Here is a 21,989-nt window from a genome sequence, read left to right on the forward strand (position 1 = left end):
TGTGGGGGGGGCGGCTTCTGTGCTTTCAAAGGTGGGGGACCATGCACACGCATCCACACCCTCACACATATACACACAAACTCTCACACACACCACGTAAACACACACACAAATAAACTGCCTCTCCTTTTTGCTGTTAACACATCTCCCTAGCTCTGTCCTTCTCACTACCTGTCCTACTGTCCTGCCTACTCACTCACCAGTTCTCAGGAGACTCCTGCTCCCTCTCGCAGGCTTCCTGAGCAGCACCACATCCTCCCCTCCCCCATCTCTTCCCCAGAAACCACACCCCCAGCCCCTTCTTCCCCCAGCTCTGGCCCCAGCCAGCACACAGGCATGCCCACTCGACTTCCTCTCGCTCAACCCTATCTCGCCTATACAGCCGCTGGGCTCCAGCTAAAATGACCCAGCATTTGGCCCAAGACCCCACCCTTCACTTAGTCCCCAGGGTGTAGAATCAGGATATACTACTGACAGCCAGGAGCTGTGTCATGGGCTCCTTTGAGGTGTGGGGACCTAGTGGAGCTCCCTGACGTTATGTGCTCCCCCTACTCACCTATGCCAACTTTCTTCTCCTTTGATGGGAATCAGAGTAAAAAGTCCTCATGTTTGCATGGCCACAGTCTTAAGCTGAGTTTGAACCTCCAAGTCCCAAACCAAGGGAGTTTTATCTTTGCTGACCCAAAACTTTTAGCCTCTTAACTTACTCATTTGTTCGTTCCTCAATCTGATATAATTGTCCCTTCTTACAATCTAATGGGCTATGGGCGGTGCTAGGCATGGGGATAGAGGAATGATATCCAGTTTTCACTTCAGACCTCTCAGCTCCAAGAAGACCTGTCTTGGTTTCCTCACCCACTCCCTTTTTCAACGCTGCTGCCCCAGTCCTCAGATTCCCGAGTTTGGAGGCCTTCTCAGTTCCCAAGACACGTGGTATCTTCTGTCCTTCCAATCCTCCTAAATGGCTTCAGGAGTGGGGATCTCATTTATCTCTCGCAGGGACTCCACATACCTAGAGTCAGTGCTGCTATTAAAGCCCTGGTGTGTGCCTGCATTGAGTGAGGTATAGTGGAAAGTGCCCTCTCTGTCGCAAGGTGTCAATGAGGGTATGAGAACCCAAACCCTCTCATTCTTCTGACAGAGGTGGTATAAACTGGATTCAGTGTTCTTTGAGGGAAATGTGTGTTTTTTTAAGTGTTTTTGTTGATTATGCTATTATAGTTGTCCCAATTTTTTTCTACCCTTTACTCCCATACCCCTGCATCTCTCTCCCACCAGCATCCCCCGCTTAGTTCATGTCCATGGGTCATACATATAAGTTCTTGGGCTTCTCCATTTCTTATGCTATTCTTAACCGCCCCCTGTCTATTTTATACCTACCATTTATGCTTCTTATTCTCTATACCTTTTCCCCTACTCTCCTCCCCCCTTCCCTGCTAATAATCCTCCATGCGATCTCCATTTCTGTGATTCTGTACCTGTTGCAGTTGTTTGCTTAGTTTGTTTTTTTGTTTGTTTGTTTAGGTTCAGTTGTTGATAGCTGTGAGTTTGTTGTCACATTACTGTTCATAGTTTTGATCTTTTTTTCTTAGATAAGTCCCTTTAACATTTCATATAATAAGGGCTTGGTGATGATGAACTCCTTTAACTTGACCTTATCTGGGAAGCACTTCATCTGCCCTTCCATTCCAAATGATAGCTTTGCTGCATAGAGTAATCTTGGATGTAGCTCCTTGTCTTTCACGACTTTGAATACTTCTTTCTAGCCTCTTCTTGTCTGTAAGGTGTCCTTTGGGAAATCAGCTGATAGTCTTATGGGAACTCCTTTGTAGGTAACTGTCTCCTTTTCGCTTGCTACTTTTAAGATTTTCTCCTTATCTTTAATCTTCGGTTGCTTAATTATGATGTGCCTTGGTATGTGCTTCTTTGGATCCAACTTCTCTGGGACTCTCTGGGCTTCCTGGATCTCCTGGAAGTCTATTTCTTTGGCCAGTTTGGGGAAGTTCTCCTTCATTATTTTTTCAAATAAGTTTTCAATTTCTTGCTTTTCCTCCTCTCCTCTGGCACCCCTATGATTCGGATGTTGGAACATTTAAAGTTGTCTCAGAGGTTCCTAAGCCTCTCCTCAGTTTTTTAATTCTTGTTTCTTTATTCTGTTCTGGTTCATTGCTTATTTCTTCCTTCTGCTCCAAATCATTGATCTGAGTTTCAGTTTCCTTCCCTTCATGTTGGTTCTCTGTATATTTTCCTTTATTTTACTTTGTATAGCCTTCATGTCTTCCTGTAATTTGAGTCCATACTCAATCATTTCTGTGAGCAACCTGATTACCAGAGTTTTGAATTCTGCATCTGATAGGTTGGCTCTCGCCTCATTGCTTAGTTCTTTTTCTGGAGTTTTGATCTGTTCTTTCATTTGGGCCATATTTCTTTGTCTTGGTGCACCTGTTAGGTTGTAAGGAGCAGAGCCTTAGGTATTCACCAGGGCAGGCAACCCACTTTGCTGCATTGTGGCGCTGTATGTGGGGGAGGGGTCCTAGAGGGAACAATGCCATTTGCTCAGCTCTCGTCCCACTTTCAGTCACTTCCCCTGTTACCCACAGGCGAATTGGGCCCTTCTGGTGCTGAATCCAGGGCGGAGGGGTGGTAAGGGGGGTAAGGGGGGAATGTACTTTCTCTGACCCTGTGGATCTCTCCTATGAACACTCCTGTGAAGCTGGAAGTTTTTCCCACCATCACAGCCCCCACAGGATTTTACAGCCAGAGGTTTTGAGGCTTTCTTTTCTCGCACTGGAACCCTGGTCTGTCTCACTCCCCTTTTGTTCCTCCCGGTTTATACACATGCAAATGTGGGACCACCAGCTGCTCTCTTGCCTCGAGTCCTCTCCACCCCAGCTGCCCATCTCCACCCCTCCTACCGGTCTGGATGAATGTTTCTTCTCTAGCTCCTTGGTTGTCAGGTTGCTATACAGTTCGATTTTCCTGGCAGTTCCAGTGGTTTTTTGTTTTTAAATTTGTTATTGTCCTTCCTTTGGTTTTATGAGGAGACAAAATGTGTCTACCTATGCTTTCATCTTAACCGGAAACCCCTTGAGGGAAATTTGGAAGAATTTATCAAAATCTCTAAAAATGTGTATATGTTAGGCTTTTTCCACAAAATAACTTAATACATCATTATGTTTTTCTGTTCCTTTCTATAGGGTAAGGAAAAAGTAGGTTTACATTTGTGAGTATACAAAACAGAATTTATTCTTGTATTATTATTTATTAATTATTGTATTATTTTCCACACAAACAACTGAAACCTACTTTTACCCCACCTTGTATTTCCATTAAAAAAATTAAGGTCTGATTTACATAGAATAAAATTTATTCTTTTCAGTGGGAAGTTCTGGGAATTTGACATACCCATACAGATTTGTAACCACCACCATAATCAAGATATAGAAACATTCCATTATTCCCAAAAGTTCCCTCATGTCTCTGTTAGCCATCCCCTCATTCCACACTCAGTTTCTAGCAAAAAATGACCTGGTTTTTTTCCCCCTCTATAGTTTTGCCTTTTCTAGATGTTAAAAAAATGCAATGATAGAGTGTGGCTTCTTTCACTTAGTATAATGAATGTGAGATGCGTGTTGGGCATTTTAGTAGTTTGTTCCTCTTTTTTGCAAAATAGGGTCCCATTGCGTGGATGCACCAGTTTTTTTACCCATATCCCAGTTGAGGGTCATCAGGTTGGTGTCCAGTTTTGGATTATTTCAGATAAAACTACTAGAAATATTTGTACACAGATTTTTAAATGAACATAACTTTACATTTCACTTGGGTAAATACCTAGAGTGGGATTGCTGGGTTGTATGGCAATATTATATTTAATTTTTAAAAAACTGACCAATTGTTTTCCAGTGCAGCTGTACCAATTTGCATTTCTTTCTACCAGCGATGCTCCAGTTGTTCCCTATTCTTGGTAGCACTTTGATATTGTCAGGTGTTGACTCCCATTCTAATAGGTGTGTAATAGTATTCAATGCGGTTTTAGTTTGCATTTCTCTAGTAATATTGAACATCTTTTACTGTGCTTATTTGCCATTGACGTATCTTCTCTAAGATAGCATCTGTTCAAATCTTTTCATTTTTGTTTTCTTATTATTGAAGTTTGTGCTCTTTATATATTCTGATGTATTTTTTTTCTTTTAATCCTCACCCAAGGATATGTTTTTTAGAGAGAGAGGAAAGGAGAGAGAGAGAGAAAGAAACATTGATTCACGAGAAACATCAATCAGTTGCCTCTCACACATGCCCCAACTAGAGATCAAACCCACAACTCTTTGGTGTACTGGACAACGCTTCAACCAAATGAGCCACCAGCCAGGGCTATTCTGATGTATTCTTTTATTAAATATGTGTATTATGAATATTTTTCCCAATCTGTTGTTTGTCCTCTTATTAGTAGTATATTTCAGGAGCAAAAGATTTTAATTTTAATGTAGTGCAATATATCAGTTTTTGACTCATACTTTTCACATCATATCTAAGAAATCTTTGCCTAACCCAAGGTCACAAAGATTTATTTAACAGTCTTACTGAGATATAATTCACATAATACAAAATTGACTCATTTAAACTGTACAATTAAGTGGGTTTTAGTATATTTACTGAGTTGCACAATCAAAATCCAAAACTACCACATTTTCACCACTCCAAAATGAAACTCCATAAACCCATATCCGTTGGCTGTCAAGCCCTGTATTAGTTTCCTATTACTGCACACTTAGGGACTTAAAACAACAGGAATTTATTTTTTCACAGTTCTGGAGGCCAGAAGTTTGAAATAGTATCACTGGACTAAGATGAAGGTGCTGGCAGGGCTGTGGTTCCTCTGGTGACTCTGGGGAAGATTCTGTGCCTCTTCCAGCTTCAGGTGGGTGCTGATACTCCTTGGCTTGTGACTTTGTCACTCCAATCTCCAAATTCTTTCTCCTTCATCTTGACATCACCTTCTCCTCTGTGGGTTCAACATCTCCCTTGGCCTTTGTCTTAGAAAGATACATGGGATTGCATTTAGTGCCCAGGCATATAATCCAGGATAATCTCCCCATCTCAAAATCCTTAACTTAGTCTCATCTGCAAAGATTTATTTTTTACTTCACTTAACATGTGGAATCTAAAGGACAAAAGAAACAAACAAAATAGAAACAGACTCACAGGCACAGAGAATGGACTGACAGTTGTAGTGGTGGGGAGTTTGGGGAGCTGGGTGGAAAAGGTAAAGGGATTAAGCAATGCAGATTGGTAGTTACAGAATAGCCACAGAGATGTAGGTTACAGCATAGGAAATATAGTTGGTAACATCATGATAACTATATATGCAGGGCCACGTGGATACTTGAAGTACAGGGGGACCACTCTGTAAAGTACATGATTGTCTAACCACTTTGCTATACATCTGAAACTACTACAGAATAATATTGAATGTAAACTGTAAATTAAAAAAGTAAAAGATAAATTAAAAACAGAAAAACAGGCCTATCTTTGCCATATGAGGTGGCATTTGCAGGTTCCAGGGATGAGGACATGGGTGTCTTTTGGGAAGCCATTTTTCATCTTATCACACTCCCCATTCCTGCCCCCTCCCCCACTGCAGCCCCAGACAACCACTAATCTACTCTTTATCTTTAAAGATTTTTTTTCCTAGACATCTCAAAGAAATATAATCATACACTATATGGTCAATTTAGCATAGTGTTTCCAAGATTTGTCCATGTTGTGGGAGTACTTGCTACAACGTATCGTATAAGGACTTCATTCTTTTAAAAAGCTGAATAGTATTCCATTGTATAGAAACACATTTTGTTTACCCATTCATTGTTTGATGGACACCTACTTGTTTCCACTGTTTGGCTGTTATGAGCAATACTACAATATACATTCAAGTACAAGTTTATGTGTAGACATATGTTTTTATTTCTCTTGGGTATATACCCAGGAATAGAATTGCTTGATCATATCATAATTCTATACTTACCATTCTGAGGAACTGTCACATAGTTTTCCATCATGAGTGTACCATTTGACACAGTCACCAGCAATGTATGAGTGTTCTAATTTCTCTACAATCTCTCTAACAATTGTCATTTGTCTGTCTTTTTGATGATAGCCATTGTCGTTGGTATGAAGTACAATATTGTCTTGATTGTGATTTTGACTAATGACTGATGATGTTGAGCAGCTTTTCATGTGTTTGTTTGCCATTTGTATATTTTCTTTGGATAAATGTCTAGTCAAATCCTTTGCCCAATTTTTAATCAGGTTATTTGCCTTTTCAGCTCTTGAAAAATGTGCCACTTCATTGTGGCCTCCATGGTTTCAAGATAAGAAGGTCTCTATATTCTAATTGGTAATACATTATTCCTGTCTATTTTTAAGGCTTTTTTCTTTGTAGTGTTCAGAAGTTTACTTGTGAGAGGTCTTGGTGTGTATTTCTTTTAATTTATTTTTTGTTGGAGCTCATTCTGCTTCCAGGATCTGGAGGTTTATATATTTTGCCAAATTTGGGCAGTTTTAAATCATTATTTCTTCAAATACTTTTTCAGTCCCATACTCTTTCGTCTTTCCGTCTGGGACTCTGCTAATATAAATGACATGAATGTAGGTCAGTGAGGCTCTGCTCATTTTTTTCAGTCTATTTTTTTCTCTGTTGTTCAGATTGGAAAAATTCCATTGATCTGTTAAGTTTACAGATTCTATCCTGTCATCTCCACTCTACTATGGAGTTCAACCAATAAGCTTTTTATTTTGATTATTGCGGTTTTAGCCCCCAAATTTCTTTCTGTTATTGATTTCTAATTTAATTCCACTAGTTGGAGAGCACATTCTTTATGGTTTCTTGTTTCTGATCTCAAGGGTAAAGCTCTCAGTTTTTCATCATTAAACATACTAGTTGTAGGATTTTCATAGATGTCCTTTATTAGGTTAAGAAAGTTCCTTTCTATTTCTTGCTTGTTAAGTGTTTTTGTTTATCCTGATAAGATGCTGGATTTTTTCAAATTCTGTTTTTGTTTCTCTTGAGATGGTCATGTGGTTTTTCTCCTTTATTCTATATGTATGGTGTATTACGTTGAATGATTGTCATTTTTTAAATCAACCCTGGATTCCTGGGATAAATCCCATTAACATGGTGTATAACCTTAACCCTTTTTCATATTTTTGCTGGATTTAGTTAACTAGTATTTTGTTGATGATTTTTACATGCATATTCATAGCAGATATTGGTTTGTAGTTTTCCTTTTGTTGTGATGTCTTTGTCCGGTTTGTTATCAGGATAATAGTGGCCTCATAGAATGAGTTGGAATGTGTTCTCTTCTATTATTTTGGAAGAATTTTTAAAATTTTTATATTAATTGTTCTTTAATATTTGATAGAATTTACTAGTGAAGACATCAAGACCTGAAATTTACTTTGTGGGGAGTTTTTTATTACCGATTCAATCTCTTTATTGGTATAGATCTATTCAGGTTTTCTCTTTCTTGAGTCACTTTCAGTAGTTTGTATCTTTCTATGAAGTTGTCCATTTCATTTAAATTAGATCATTTCTTAGCATATCGTTTTTCATGGTATTCCCTTATAATTCTTTATATTTCTCTAAGGTCAGCAGTAGTGCCCACCTCTCCTTCATTCCTGATTTTAGTAAATTGAGTCTTCTATTTTTTCTTGACCAGTCTAGCTAAAGGTTCGTTAATTCAGTTGAGCTTTCCAAAGAACAACTTTTGGTTTCATTGATGTTCTCTATTGTTTTTATATTAGTATATTCTATTTCCTTTACACCCTGTCTAAGCTGTATTATTTCCTTCCTTCTGCCTCATTTGAATTTAGTTTTCACTTCTTTTTTCTAGTTGCTTGAAATGGAAAGTTAGGTCATTGATTTGAGATCCTTCTATTTATAATATAGGTACTTTCAGCTTGAAATTCTTTGTAAACACTGATTTAGCTGCACCCTACAATTTAATCTATTTTTTATTTTATGATCTATTTTTGTTTGAATCCATCTCAAAATATTTTCTACTTTTTTCTGTGAGTTCTCCTTTGACCCATTGGCTATTTAAGTATGTGTTGTTTAATTTCCACATTTTTTTAAATTTCCAAATTTTAATATTGTAGTTGATTTTTAATTTAATTCCATTGTTGTTAGAGAACATATTTTGCATGATTTCAAAACTTGTAAATTTATTGAGGCTTGTTTCATGGCCTAGTATTTGATCTCTCCAGTACCACATGCACTTGAAAGGAGTTGTATTCTGCTTTTTCAGCAGGGGATTGTTTTAAACAGATGATGGTTAGGTCTCGTTGGCTTATAGTGTTGTTAAAGTGTTCTATGCCATTGTTGATCTTCTGCCTAGGCATTCTATCAATTATTAAAAGTGGGTTGTGGTGTCTCCAATTAATATTGTTAGTCTATTTCCCCTTTCATTCTGTTAGTTTTTGCTTTGTGTATATTGGGGTGCTGTTGTTAGGTGTCTATATGTTTCTACTTTATGAATATATATTTGTGTGTATATATTCTTGGTGGATTTACCTTTTATCATTATAAAATATTTTTCTTTGTTTCTAATAACAATTTTTTATTAAAATTTATTTTATCTGATATTGATATAGCCATACCAGCTGTCCTTTGATTACTGTTTGCATTGTATATTTCTTCCATCCTTTACAGTCAATCTATTCATGTCTTTGCATCTAAAACATGTTTCTTATAAATATTGTATAGTTGTTTTATGTTCTTTTTTCTGTTCTTCCAGTTTCTGCCTTTTGACTGGAGTGCTTAATAGATTTAATGTAATTACTGATAAATTAGGATCTATGTCCTCCATTTTGCTCTTTCCTTTCTACCTGTCTTATGTAATTTTTGTTCTTGTGTTCTTCCATTGCTGCCTTCTCTTGTGTTAAGTAGATACTTATTATGTGCTATTTTAATGCCTTTATTGTTTTTTCTTATTATTAAATACAATTTTTAATGGTTGTCCTGGGGATTTCATTTTGCATCTTAAGAATTTTTGTTCTACTACAGCTTCATTCCCTTCCCTGCTTGTTTGTTTGCTATTATTGTCATGTAAATTAGATCTTTAAACACTATAAACCCATCGACACAGTTATATAGTTATCGCTTTATGCAATTGTCTTTTAATCAGAGTAAGAGTTATAAACAAAATAATATATTTAGACTGCCTTTTATATTTACCTATGTAGTTACTTTTCTAGTGTTCTTTATTTCTTCATGTGGATTCACATTATTGTTTAGTGTCCTTTCATTTCAGCCCAATAGCTTCCCATTAGTGTTTTTTTACAGGGCAAGTCTGCTAACACAGATTTCCCTCAGCTCTCTTTTAATTTTGCCTTCATTTCAGAGGAATAATTTTGCTAGGTACATAATTCTTGGTTTACAATCTCTTCCTGCTGGAATAACAAATCCATAAGCATAGCTGAAATTGCTTAACACTTCTTTATTAGTAATGGGCAGAACACATAGACAAAAAAAAACAGTAAAGATATATAAAATATTTGAATAAAACTATCAATCAACTTTACTTAATTGACATGTATGCATTTAATAACTGCAAAAAACACATTCTTTTCAAGGACTTATTTTATAATATAAGCTGGATCACACTACACAACTCAATAAATTGAAAAATATTGAAGGCATATGGAGTGTGTTCTATGACCACAATGGAATTAAATACAATATCTGAATATTTAAATCATTGGGGATTAATCAAGACATTTATTTCCAAGTAAGCCCATCTGTCAAAGAAGAAATCATGGGAGAAATTAAATATATTTTGAACTTAAAAACACCATACAAAAATTTTCATGATCTAGATAAAGCTGTTCTTCTACAGAAATATAAGGTTTACATGTTTATATTAGAAAAGTAGAAAGGTCTCCTTTAGTAAAATATGTCAGAAAGAGAAAGACAAATGCTGTATGATATCACTTATATATGAAATTTTAAAAAGCCAAAATCATGCCTTGGCCAGGTTTCTCAGTAGTTGGAGAATTTTCCCATACACCCAAATGTTGCAGGTTGGATTCCTGGTCAGGGCACTTACCTAGGCTGTGAGTTGAGTCCCCATCGGGGCATGTACCAGAGGCAACTGATTGATGTTTCTCTCGCACATCCACCTTTCTCTCTCTCTCTCTCTTTCTCTGCCTCTTATTCTAAAGTCAATAAACGTATCCCTGGATCAGGATTTTTAAAAATGCCAAACTCAGAATAGATTCCTTGAAGTCTCGAACATACTGCCTAAGGTCAGACAGGGTCAACATCTGACATCATCAGAGGCAGATCCAGAAAGTAAAAACAGCGGTCTCCAACCATGGAAGTTCACACCACAAATCAGGAAATCAATACAGACCAATTGAAAAAGCAGAAGCAAAAAAGAGCCTCACAAATAATGGGAAGACAAAGAAACACCCCCCAATAGAAGGGAAAGGAGGAATGCCCAGAAGGAGAACTAAATGAAATAGAGGCAAGTAAACTATCAGATATTGAGTTCCAAACAACGGTTCAAAGGAAGCTCAATGAACCCAGTGAGCTCAGAGAGAATTACCAAAAACTACAGGAAAACTATGAGGAACTTACTGCAAACTATATCAGCATGAAAAAGGACATAGAAACTATCAAGAAGAGACAAGAGGAAATGAAGAATACAATTTCTGAATAGAAGAACACAGTAAAAGGAATCAAAAGCAGGCTAGATGAAGCAGAGGATCGAATCAACTAGCTGGAGGACAAGGTAGAAAAAAGCTCCCAGAAAGGGCAAGAAAATGAACAAGACTCCAAAAAAAAATGAAGAAGTTTTTAGGGACATGCAAGACAACCTGAAATGTAATAATATCCATATAATAGGGACACCATAAAAAGAAGAAGGGCAAGGGATTGAGAACCTGTTGAAAAAGTAATGATGGAAGACTTCCCTAATTTGAAGAGAGAAAAAGTCACACAAGTCCAGGAAGCACAGAGGGTCCCACTCAAGAGGAACCAAATGAGGCCACTCCAAGACACATCATCATTAAAATGGCAAATATCCAAGAGAAAGAGAGAATCCTAAAGGCAGCAAGGGAGAAACAGGTAGTAACATAAAAGGGAGCCCTGGTACAGCTAGCAGCTGACTTGTCCACAGAAACACTACAAGTCAGAAGGGAATGGCAAGAAATATTCCAAGTCATGAAAAGTAAAGCCCTACAATCAAGACTCTCTACCCAGTAAGGCTCTCAATTAAAATGGAAGGCAAAATAAAGAGTTTCCCAGACAAAAGAAAGCTAAAAGAATACACCTCCCCCAAACCAGCTTTGCAAGATATGCTAAAGGGACTGCTTTAAGAAGATGAAGAAAAAGAGTATGAATACACACTTCCTTTTACAGTCACCAATACTTGATATTATCAATATTTTTAATACTTATTAATCTAAACCTATTTTTGTATATTGCTTGCCTATTTCTATTAGTTTTAAAAAGCTTTAAATGACTTTTTGGTATTCTTTATCTATTTTTTATTAAATATTTATAGAATTTTTTCCCTAGGAAAACAACTATTATCACTTTTTTAGATGTGTTGCAAATACTTTCCTATTCTATTACTTGTCCTCTGACTTTTTTTAATGTATATTACTATATAGTCTTCAATGTTTAATACAGTCATATTGTCGATATTTTACTTTATAGTTTCTGGGTTTGAATATTTAACTTTAGGGTAAAAAAATATTATTTTGTATTTTCTCCGAAAACTCCTTAGATTTTACATATTGATTTTTAACTCATCTGAATATTTTTTGTATAATGTGTGAAATAGGATGCTATGTTTGTTTTATTTCAAGTAATAGTGGCCCATGCACCTTATTTGTTGAATAAGCCTTATTTTACACATTGATCTGAAATATCAACTTAATCATATATTACATTGTTAGACAGAAATATATGTTTGTTTCCGGAATGCTCATTTTACTTCATTAATCTACTTGATTATTTCTGTTCTGGTATCATTTTGGTTTAATTGCTGAGAATTTATAATAGATTTAAATTTTTTAATACTTTATAATGGATCTTGACATCTAAAAAAAAATAGATAAAGTCAATCTGCATTTATAAGAAAAAAGAAAGAATGCACTCCTACCTTTTGCGACAACAGGGATGGAACTGGAGAATATTATGCTAAGTGAAATAAGGCAGTTGGTGAAAGACAAATACCATATGATCTCACGTATAAGTGAAATCTATTCAACAAAATAACGAACAAAATAAACCACAGACATGGAAACATGGAGCAGACTGAAAGTGACCAGAGGGGATGGGGATGGAGGACAATGGTGGAAAGGAGAAGGGACTAGACAAAGAACATGTATGAATGACCCATGGAATGGACAACAGAGTGGGAATTGGCTGTGGAAGTGGGGGCTGGGGGGATGGGTGGAGAGGGGTAAAGGAGTAAAAATTGAGACAACTGTAATAGAATAGACATTATTTTAAATAAATAAATAAATAATTTTTTTTTAAATGCCAAACTCAAAGTAACAGAGTGATGGTTACCAGGGGCAGAGGGTGGGGTGCTGGGGTGAGGGGTGCAGGAATGGGGAGATACTGATCAAAAGGTACAAACTTCCAACTATAAGATTAAGAAGTTCTTGGGATCTAATATACAGCATGGGTTACTATAGCTCATAATACTGGGTTATATACGAAAGTTGCTAAGAGCATAGATCTTAAATGTTCTCACCACAAAAGAGAAATGGCTATATGTGATGGGATGGAGATATTAGCTAATATTAAATATTGCAATATTTAAGTGTATGAAATCAGCACATTGTACACCTTGAACCTACACAATATTGTATGTTAATTATATCTCAGTAAAGCTGAGTGGAGAATAGAAAGGTATAAACTCAGTACTCTAAGCTTTAACATTAAGAAGCTTGAAAAGAAGAACAAAATTTAAATGAAAGTATATAAAAAAGGAAATAAAAAATGAGTGAAAACCAGTGAAATAGAAGACAAGTAATAAAGAAAACTCATGAAGCTAAAGGTACTTAAAAAATTAATACATTTGTTAAACATTAGCTAGACTGATTAAGAAAAAGGAGGAAACAAATTATAAAGGGACATTTTTACAGATCCTTACAAATATTAAAAGACTAATATTGTGATACTCTTTATGCTTATTAATTTGACAACTTATATAAAATGGACAAATTAATAGAAATATACAGCTTACCAAAACTAACACAAAAAGAAATTTAAAATCTGGATAACCTCATATTTATTCCATATAGCACTTTCTTTTAGTTCTTTTATATTTTCTTGTTTAACATTCATGTCTTTAATCCATTTAGAAATTTATTTTAGATTATTATGGGAAGAGACATTAAAATATAATTTTTTCCAAGTAGTTAAACCTGTTCCAATTCCATTTGTTAAATAAACCTATTGATGTAGATGACTCTTTGTAATAAAAAAAATGTATCTACACATTTGGACTCTTTCTGGCAACCCATTTCCTCTTCACTTCTGAGGCTGCTGCCTTCAACAGTAGAATTTGTACTGATCCATTTACCTTCCAAGACAAAGGGAACAACCCTGGTTTGTGTGGCTCAGTGGATTGAGTGCTGATCTGCAAACCAAAGGGTCTCCAGTTCAATTCCCAGTCAGGGCACTGCTTGGGTTGTGGGCCAGGTCCCCAGTAGAGGGTGCTCAAGAGGCAACCACACCACACGTTGATGTTTTTCTCTCTCTCCCTTCTCTTCTCTAAAAATAAATAAATAACCCCCCCTTTTTTTTTGAAGGGAATAAAAGATAAGAACACAAGAAAAATTACCATGTGCTATGAAAAAAATGACAAATCAATTGCAGAGAAACAAATTTAACAATCTTGTACAGAAAAAGAACTAATCAGAGAACTATAACTTAAATATAATATTGTCAGAGAGACAAGAGACAATGTGGATAATTTAAATAAATATTTAAGATTGAATATGTTCAGTTTCAAATACAATGGATAAGTAAATACCTCACATTAAGACACACTATAATAAAAATTTCAAATAGAAAACTCTAAAGTATTCCAGAGAGACAAATAGCCTAGTTAAAGTGAACAAAAATGATATTAATATCAGATTTTTTCCATCACAACACTGGAGGTAAGACAATGGTGTTATAATATCTTTACATTTTTTAAGAAAATTAAACTTTTTTAGACCTTAGCTTAAAGCATAGAATTTATCACAAGTTTGAAAATAGTGGTGAAGGGAATTAAACAATTAAACTTTTTTTCATTTACAATTGACATTCAATATTATTTTGTCTTAGTTTCAGGTGGGAAATAAACAATTTTGAAACTAAAGATGTTATGATAAAATATTTAAAAATTATATCTAAATGTTAGTTCTTAATCCACTTTTATTCTATTGCTAATGTTCTTTAAATGAATCTCAATATCTCTGTAGTAGTAGAATGAATTTGTCCAAATGCATTCGAGTTGTGTAAGTTCAATAAATCAAGAAATGATTGGGTTCAGCCATATACAACTGAAAACCAAATAGCTGTGACTTCAACAAGTGTGTTTATATGTATGTATTATTTTCATTATTAAAAATTTCCAGGCTGCACAAAACTAGAGATAATAATACATCTAACACCCAGGTGCCATCACTCAGCTTTACTTATTCTCATCCCCCCCTTTTTTTTTGACAAAAAACATCCAATAGATGGTGCTGTGTACTTCATATAGCTTCACAACAGACAACACAAACTAGTCATCTAGATTTGTGGTTCAGGTGTCACAAGCTGGCACCATTAATGAGGTGTCTGAAATCCTACAACCCATCTAATTCCACCTAGATATAAATGCTGAAGAAAGTCTCACATGATTCCATAGTAAAATATAATGAAGGTAATTTATTGCTTCACCGATTGCGATGTGGGAAGTGGAGTCAAGACAGCATATCCACCCTGGGTTTTGAATAATACCTGGCTGGGGGAACACATGCAATGGAATATGCTGCAGCCTTGAAAAGCAGGAGGCTGTGTATATGCACCTGGCAATGGGTGACGCAAGCACAAGAGAAAGTATGTCACACTTTCTTTACAGAAATGGAAATACAGTCACAGTAACAATACCAGATGTTTTACAAGGATGTATTCAAATTCAAGATTAAATATGAAATGCATTAGAATGGTTGCCTCAGGGCTATAGGCAAATGGGAAGGGGAATGGGGATAATAACATAAGTTGAAGAAAGGAAGCAAAAGTGGTGCCTCGCACAGGCAGGCGGTGGTCATGTGGCATGAGCTGAAAGGAAAATGGTGTGCTGAAAACTCTGTGCTCTCCATATGGTGACCTTTTTCCTGGCTGGTGTTTGGCTGGTCTGCACTGGGACCACCACATCAGTGGTTTATGGTGGACACCAATTCTGCGTTGTCAATGCCCGGGTCTTACCGGATGTTAAACGCTCTGAATATGACTCTGGTGTTTTCTTGTTTTATGGATGAGACATCCTCTTCTATCCCCTAAAGCATTTATCTTTCACTCAAGGTCAATTATTCCGTTTGTTCAACTTGATTTTCTTTTTTAGTCTATAAATTTCCTCTCACGCAGAACAGCAAGCACAACCGACACTGGTTGTCTCATCTTACAGAAGAAGCATTTTGGAGTAATTGTTTTCTGCTCATGGTTTGAGCTGCTGAGTCACCTGTTCTTTTATTTATTTATTATTGAATTTATTGGGGTGACATTGGTTAATGAAATTATATAGGTTTCAGATACTCAATTCTGCAATACATCTATTCTCATCATCTTAATTGCATCTGATTTTTTTTCCAACTTCTAGGAATTCCTCAGTTTCTGGCTTGCTGGTTAGAGCCTTTCTTATTTTCAATTTTGGGATTTCTTTTTAAGTCATTCCTATATCATTTTAAGATATGTGGGGCGGGAGGAGAGAAAGGCAGTGGGATTTGTCTGCCATCTTGCTTAGTTTCCCCTGCACATTTCAGCTCAAGGGCTTGGATTTGGGCACAAGAGAAAATACAGAGGAACTCTTAGGTAGTGCAGAGGCAAGAAAAGATGTGAGGAATCATGGTATCCCATCGGGGTGGGGGTGAGAGACCACAGGAATCCCCAGAGAGGAAAAAGGGCATGGGAACAGAAACATGCTGAGCATGCCTTTGGGCCACAGAGTTGAAGTGTTGACTCAGATGCAGATTGACCTTCCATGGGGGGTCAGTTTGTGGAAAGGTCAGGGCCGGAGAAGCCGATCACAGAGTAGTACTCAGGACTGGATGAAGGGTCACCACAGGTGAACTCAGGAGCTGCAGGTTGTCTCCAACAGCCTTGGACACTGGCCTTCCTGCACAAGACCGAGGCGCTCAGTGATTAGGGTGGCCCTCATAGTGGGGCACGGGAGGAGGAGGAGAAAGATTCGTCTTGGATCTGCAGATGAGGCGAAACGTACCCAAGGGTCCTGGGATCCAGACTGGGAGGACACAGTGACAGACTTGTCACTGCTCTCCCCACCACAACCTTTTGAACCTGTGGAGGAAATTAATAAATTGAAGTGAATCTTTCTCCACCATCTTCCTTGCCCTTCCTTCTACCGTGCCCCCATTACCAGGTCCTCCTGTCCCCCTCTTGTGTCCTTTTCACCTACTTCCAGCCATGCCCCTTCCTGTCCCCTAAACCTTCCCAGCTCTCTGCTTTCTCTCCTGCCCTCCTTCCTCTTAAGACAGAATGAGGCAGAGCCTGCGATGGGGGCTCTGGGAATGCATCTATCTCTAAGGTCTGTTTCTTTAAATGGGAGCAGATAACATCTGAGTGAAAGGCAGAAAGTGTGAGGAACTAATGAATATTTAGATTAGACAATATTGAAATTAGATAGATGTTTCCCACTTCTGGGTACTCTGGTTCCCTCTTCTTGACCATCTTTTATGAGACAGAAATTGTTCCCAGCTCCGCTGCCCCCACTCCCCTGTCAAACCGAGCACAGTCACCCTATGTCCAGCACCTGTAGCTCAGGAAGACAGACAGGGCTGACAGCACCAAGGCCTTGGCCACCTGGAATCTAGGGGAAGCCCAACCAGGGGACAGAGGGAAACTCAATTTCCTGGTGGGAGGGTAGAGAGGAGAATGGACCTGGGCTGGGATATCAGCTGCTCCTACAGTGTCCCCAAGCCAGGTCCCCTGTGGTTGGAGATTGTTCGTATGTATAAGGACCACCCTGAACTGACTGTGCAGGAGCAATGCACACAGGAGAAGGGTACAGGCTTACAGAGGTCTCTCTGGGTCTCTGACGAGACCTGGTCATAGGGAACCCAGGAGCCTTGGGTGGAGGAAAAGGCTGGCTCCAGGCAGTGATAGGGATCAGAGTTCAGTGGACTGCGGGGAAGGGCTTGTACAGAGCCAGGATGTTAGGAAGAAACCTACCAGCTTAGAAAGGACAGAGCTATCAGGCCAGAATATCAGCAGGAAGCTACTGAGGCCAGAAAAGAAAGGCAGATTTGGAGGGTGGGGAGTGGGAGAAGACTCCAGAATCAGAGCTAGGAAGACCAGGCATGGGAGTCATGAAGAGGGCCCGGGGGGAAGACTCTCAGGTCCCAGCAGTTGGGAGCCTGGGTCTTTGCCCTCTCTCTGTTCCTAGGTGACAGGGTGGCAGTTTTGGACCAGCCAACCCCATGCAACTCCTGGGCCTCATTTTTCCCCTGTGATGTCTTGGATGGTCCCTAAGGTGCTTTGGGAATTCTAAGAGGCTTCCCTCACACCTGTGGGCCGTCAGGGAGGGAGGAATGACTGTGACTGTCAACACTCGCATGAGAGTTCCTATGTGCCATGTTCCTAGAGACACCGAGCACTTCACAGTGTCCTCATTTTGCTGTTTGAAAAGGTGTAAACTGGCACTTCATGGTTGTTTTAATGGGCATTTCTTTGCTGACAAGTGTGAACATCATTTGGATGCCTTTCGGATTTCCTCTTCTGTAAACTGCCTTTCACATGCTCTACCTATTCCTACTGGGACACCTGTCTCTCTTGTTGGTTAGTATAGCTCCTTGCAGATTACAGATCATATTGCCATGAAAGTTTTAGACATTTTCAGTTAATTTTTCCTGGCCTGTCATCTGCATAACTTTCCCATACATTGTTCATTGAATAGAATCCTTCAGTCTTGATGGAATTAAATCAATTCTTTTTTGCCTTATGATTTGTGCTTTTGAAACTGTTCAAGAAGTCCTTCCTTGCCCTTGCCGGTGTGGTTCAGTTGATTGGACCAATTAAGAATGTTTCTGCCAAGTAGACAAACAGGTATTGCTAACCCTCCACGACCAGAGTATATAAATACTAAGAAAAAATGGCTATTGACAAATCAACTGCAGTACCTACAAAGAGTTGTCTTGAAGGCTTTATGACAGCATAGCTTTCCCTGGCCTTTGAGCAGCCTTCTGCTGCCATGAGACTAAAGTTGCCTGATTATAATACCATTATAAAAAGTCCAATGGATTTAAGTACAATTAAGAAGTGCTTCGAACATAAATATTATGTGCAGGCTTCAGAACATACAGAAGACTTCAATATGATGTTTCAAATTGTCATTTATATAACAAGCCTGGAAATGACATTGTTCTTATGGCACACACTCTAGAAAAGTTGTTCAAACAGAAATATTACAGATGCCACAAGAAGAGCAAGTTGTGGGTGGTAAGGAAAGAACAAAGAAAGACACTGAACAATATATGGATTCCTATGTTCACTGCAGAGTTATTTACAATAACAAGATCTGAAAACAGCCCAAGTGCCCATCAGTAGATGAGTGAATAAAAAAGCTTTGGTATATTTACACAATGGAATACTACACAGCTGTAAAAAAGAAGGAACTCTTACCCTTCATGACAGCGTGGATGGACCTGCAGAATACAAAGTGAAATAAGCCAGTCAGATAAAGGCAAATACCATGTGACCTCACTTATATGTGGAACCTAATGAACAAAATAAAACCAGAGGCATGGATATATAGAACAGACTGACAGATCTGAGAAGGGAGGTGGGGGACTGGAAGAGATTAGCTAAAGAACATATATGCATATATTAATAATTCATGGACACAGACAACAATGTGGTGAAGGCCAGAAAGGGAGTGAGGACTGGGTGGAAGGGGAAAAGGGAAGAAAATAGGGGACAACTGTAATAGTGTCAACAATAAAAAAAATAAATAATTTTTTTTAAAAAAGGACACTCAACAGAATGTAGCAGTTTCTTCTGTTAAAGAAAAATAGTCTCCTACAACATCAGAAAAAGTATTTAAGCAGCAAGTGAGTCCCTCTGTATTTCCTAAAACATCTATTCCTCCTTTAAATATAGCACAAGCTGCTCCATCCAATGCTTCCTCACCAGCAGTGGCCCAGGGTACAAGGGGTATGGAAGAAGGAAGCAGATACAACAACTCCTACAACTTCAGTAGTTAAAGCAAGGGGTGAATCTTCCCCAGCCCTTACAGAAAGAAAAACAAAGCAAAAATGCCACCTATTAAAAAAAAAGTGCGGAAGAATGTTTTGCTGCATTCTGAGCAACAATATTAAATTGTAAAGAGGGTTAAAGTAGCTGAATAATTAAGGCACTGTAGTGAGATTCTTAAAGAAATTTTGCAAAAAGTGCTTTTCATATGCATGACCCTTTTATAATCCTCTTGATGTTAATGCATTGGGAGTCCATAACTGCTATGATATTATATAAAATCCAATGGATTCTGGAACTATCAAGAGAAAAATGGACAACCAAGAACAAAGGGATGCATACAAATTTGCTGCAGGTGTTAGAGCAATGTTCGTGAATTGCTACAAATACAATCCTCCAGATCATGAAGTGGTGACAATGGTAAGAATGCTCCAGGATGTTTTGAAATGCATTTTGCAAAGATCTCAGGTGAGCCTACACGCCTGTATGTAACATCAAAACAGCACAGAAACCCTTGTTAGAGAAAGCAGCAGCGAAGCTTCCTCTGAAGATAACTGTTCCAGTGATTCCAAAGATGAACAAGCTCAGCACGTTGCAAAGCTTCAGGAGCAGCATAAAACTGTTCATCAGCAACTATAGGTTCTGTCCCAAGCATCTTCCATAAGCTAAAGAAAAAGAATGAGAAGTCTAAAAAGGAAAAGAAAAAAGGAAAGGTTCATGACAAAGATGAAAATCCAAGAAGAAAATTTAATATAATCAAATTAAAGGAAAAGCCTAAGAGCAATCAGTCGAAGAAGAGGAAACAGCAGAATTGGCTCTGAAATCTGAGGATGAAGATAACAGTAAACCTATAAACTATGAGGAGAAAAGGCAGTTGAGTTTAGATATAAACAAATCCCTGGAGATAAACTTAGGAAAGTCACTCATATAATACAATCCAGAGAGCCTTCACTGAGAAATTCCAGCTCTGCTGAAACAGAGATAGACTTTGAAACACTGAAAGCAACAACACTGAGAGAACCAGATTATATGTTGTTGCGTGTCTAAGAAAAAGACCACTAAAATCTCATGGTAAGAAAAGAAATACTGTGTAAAATCAAACTTCATTTTCATGGTAAGAAAAGAAAGAAAGTCCAAAGAAGAGCTTCATTCACAAGGGGGAAAAAAGCAGGAGCTGGAAAAGAGATTGCTGGATGTCAATAATCCGTTAAATTTCAGAAAACATCAAACAAAATCTGAGGACACCACCATCCAAGCCTGTTATTGGAAATGGTCTCCGACTGAGTGACAGCAGCAGCAGCAGCTCATCCGAGTCTGAAAGCGGTAGCCGTGGCCTGAGTTCTTCAGACAGAGTCAGGGTCGCCGTCCCCTTCAGTGAGCCTCTGGTAGTGGGAAAACTTTCTTCTTGTCATATTGAGACATACTGTGCTTGCCATGTGTAATGCATACCCACCTTCTTGACCCAAGCTTTCAGGAAAAAATCTTTCATTTTAATTTTTTAATTCAGTTTTTTTTATTTATTTATATTTAGATACTTGGGTTTTTTTGTATTATAAAGGCATTTTTGCACTTATTTTTTAACATATTTAAACAAACACTGAAAGCAACAACACTGAGAGAACTAGATTATCTGTTTTTGTGTGTCTATGAAGAAGACCACTGAAACCTCATGGTAAGAAAACAATGAAGTCCAGAGAATACTTCAAGAGATTTAAAAGAGACTTCAAGAGAGGCACAAGAAATTTTATGTAACAAATAATTACAAAACACAAAAACAGATACAAAGTATTCCAGGTACTACCCATATATAATGTGCATCCTATTTTTCCCTAAAAAATTTGGGCAAAAAAGTATACATTATACATGGCAAAATGTGGTATTTGGAAGAAATGTTTGGTACTTACCCAGAGCATATGGTTTGGATGCCACACATTATTTAATTCTATGCTGATGATCTCACTATTTTCCTTAAGAAATACTATGTAAAATGAAACTTCATATTACATGTATGTGATTTACAGGCTTGTAATGTTGAAAATAATTTTTCTGAAGGTGGGATAACCTCCTAGTATATAACACCAGGCCAGATCTCAATACTAGAAAATATCAAACAATAAAATGCTGATCTTCTTTTTATAAGATCAAAGATTATTTGAGGACATCTTTCACTTTTCTCTCCATGATATCAGATCACTCTAATGTTGCAAAACGTGTTCTGTTGTGACAATATATTCTAAATCAAATAATCATTTTGAGTTAAAAAACCAGTTATCCTAGAAATGGTGCAAAGCAGATTTTTTCACTTCTATATTTTCTTCACTGTAGAATATTACCTTCCACTGACAGAAAATTGCACTTTAAATTCAGACTCTCAGTTATGTTGAAGTACCATATTACCTTGTAGAGTTTATTGTCAATTGTATCAAACTTAACTCATTTATGTTTGTTTGTTCGTTTGTTCTCTTTCATTGGTGATTATATAGCTGACAGGGAATCTCCGTCCCAAGGA

At 37.6% G+C, this 21,989-nt stretch overlaps 1 pseudogene; it reads left to right on the forward strand.

The window, feature by feature from the left end:
* The first annotated feature begins 17,164 nt into the window (after positions 1 to 17,164).
* LOC129067953 (bromodomain testis-specific protein-like) lies at positions 17,165 to 20,922 on the forward strand (annotated as a pseudogene).
* Positions 20,923 to 21,989: the final 1,067 nt, after the last annotated feature.

Source organism: Pteronotus mesoamericanus, unplaced genomic scaffold (genome assembly GCF_021234165.1).
Source record: "Pteronotus mesoamericanus isolate MK-2021 breed Mesoamerican mustached bat unplaced genomic scaffold, CSHL_Meso_final contig_20, whole genome shotgun sequence".
Taxonomy (NCBI): Eukaryota; Metazoa; Chordata; class Mammalia; order Chiroptera; family Mormoopidae; genus Pteronotus; species Pteronotus mesoamericanus.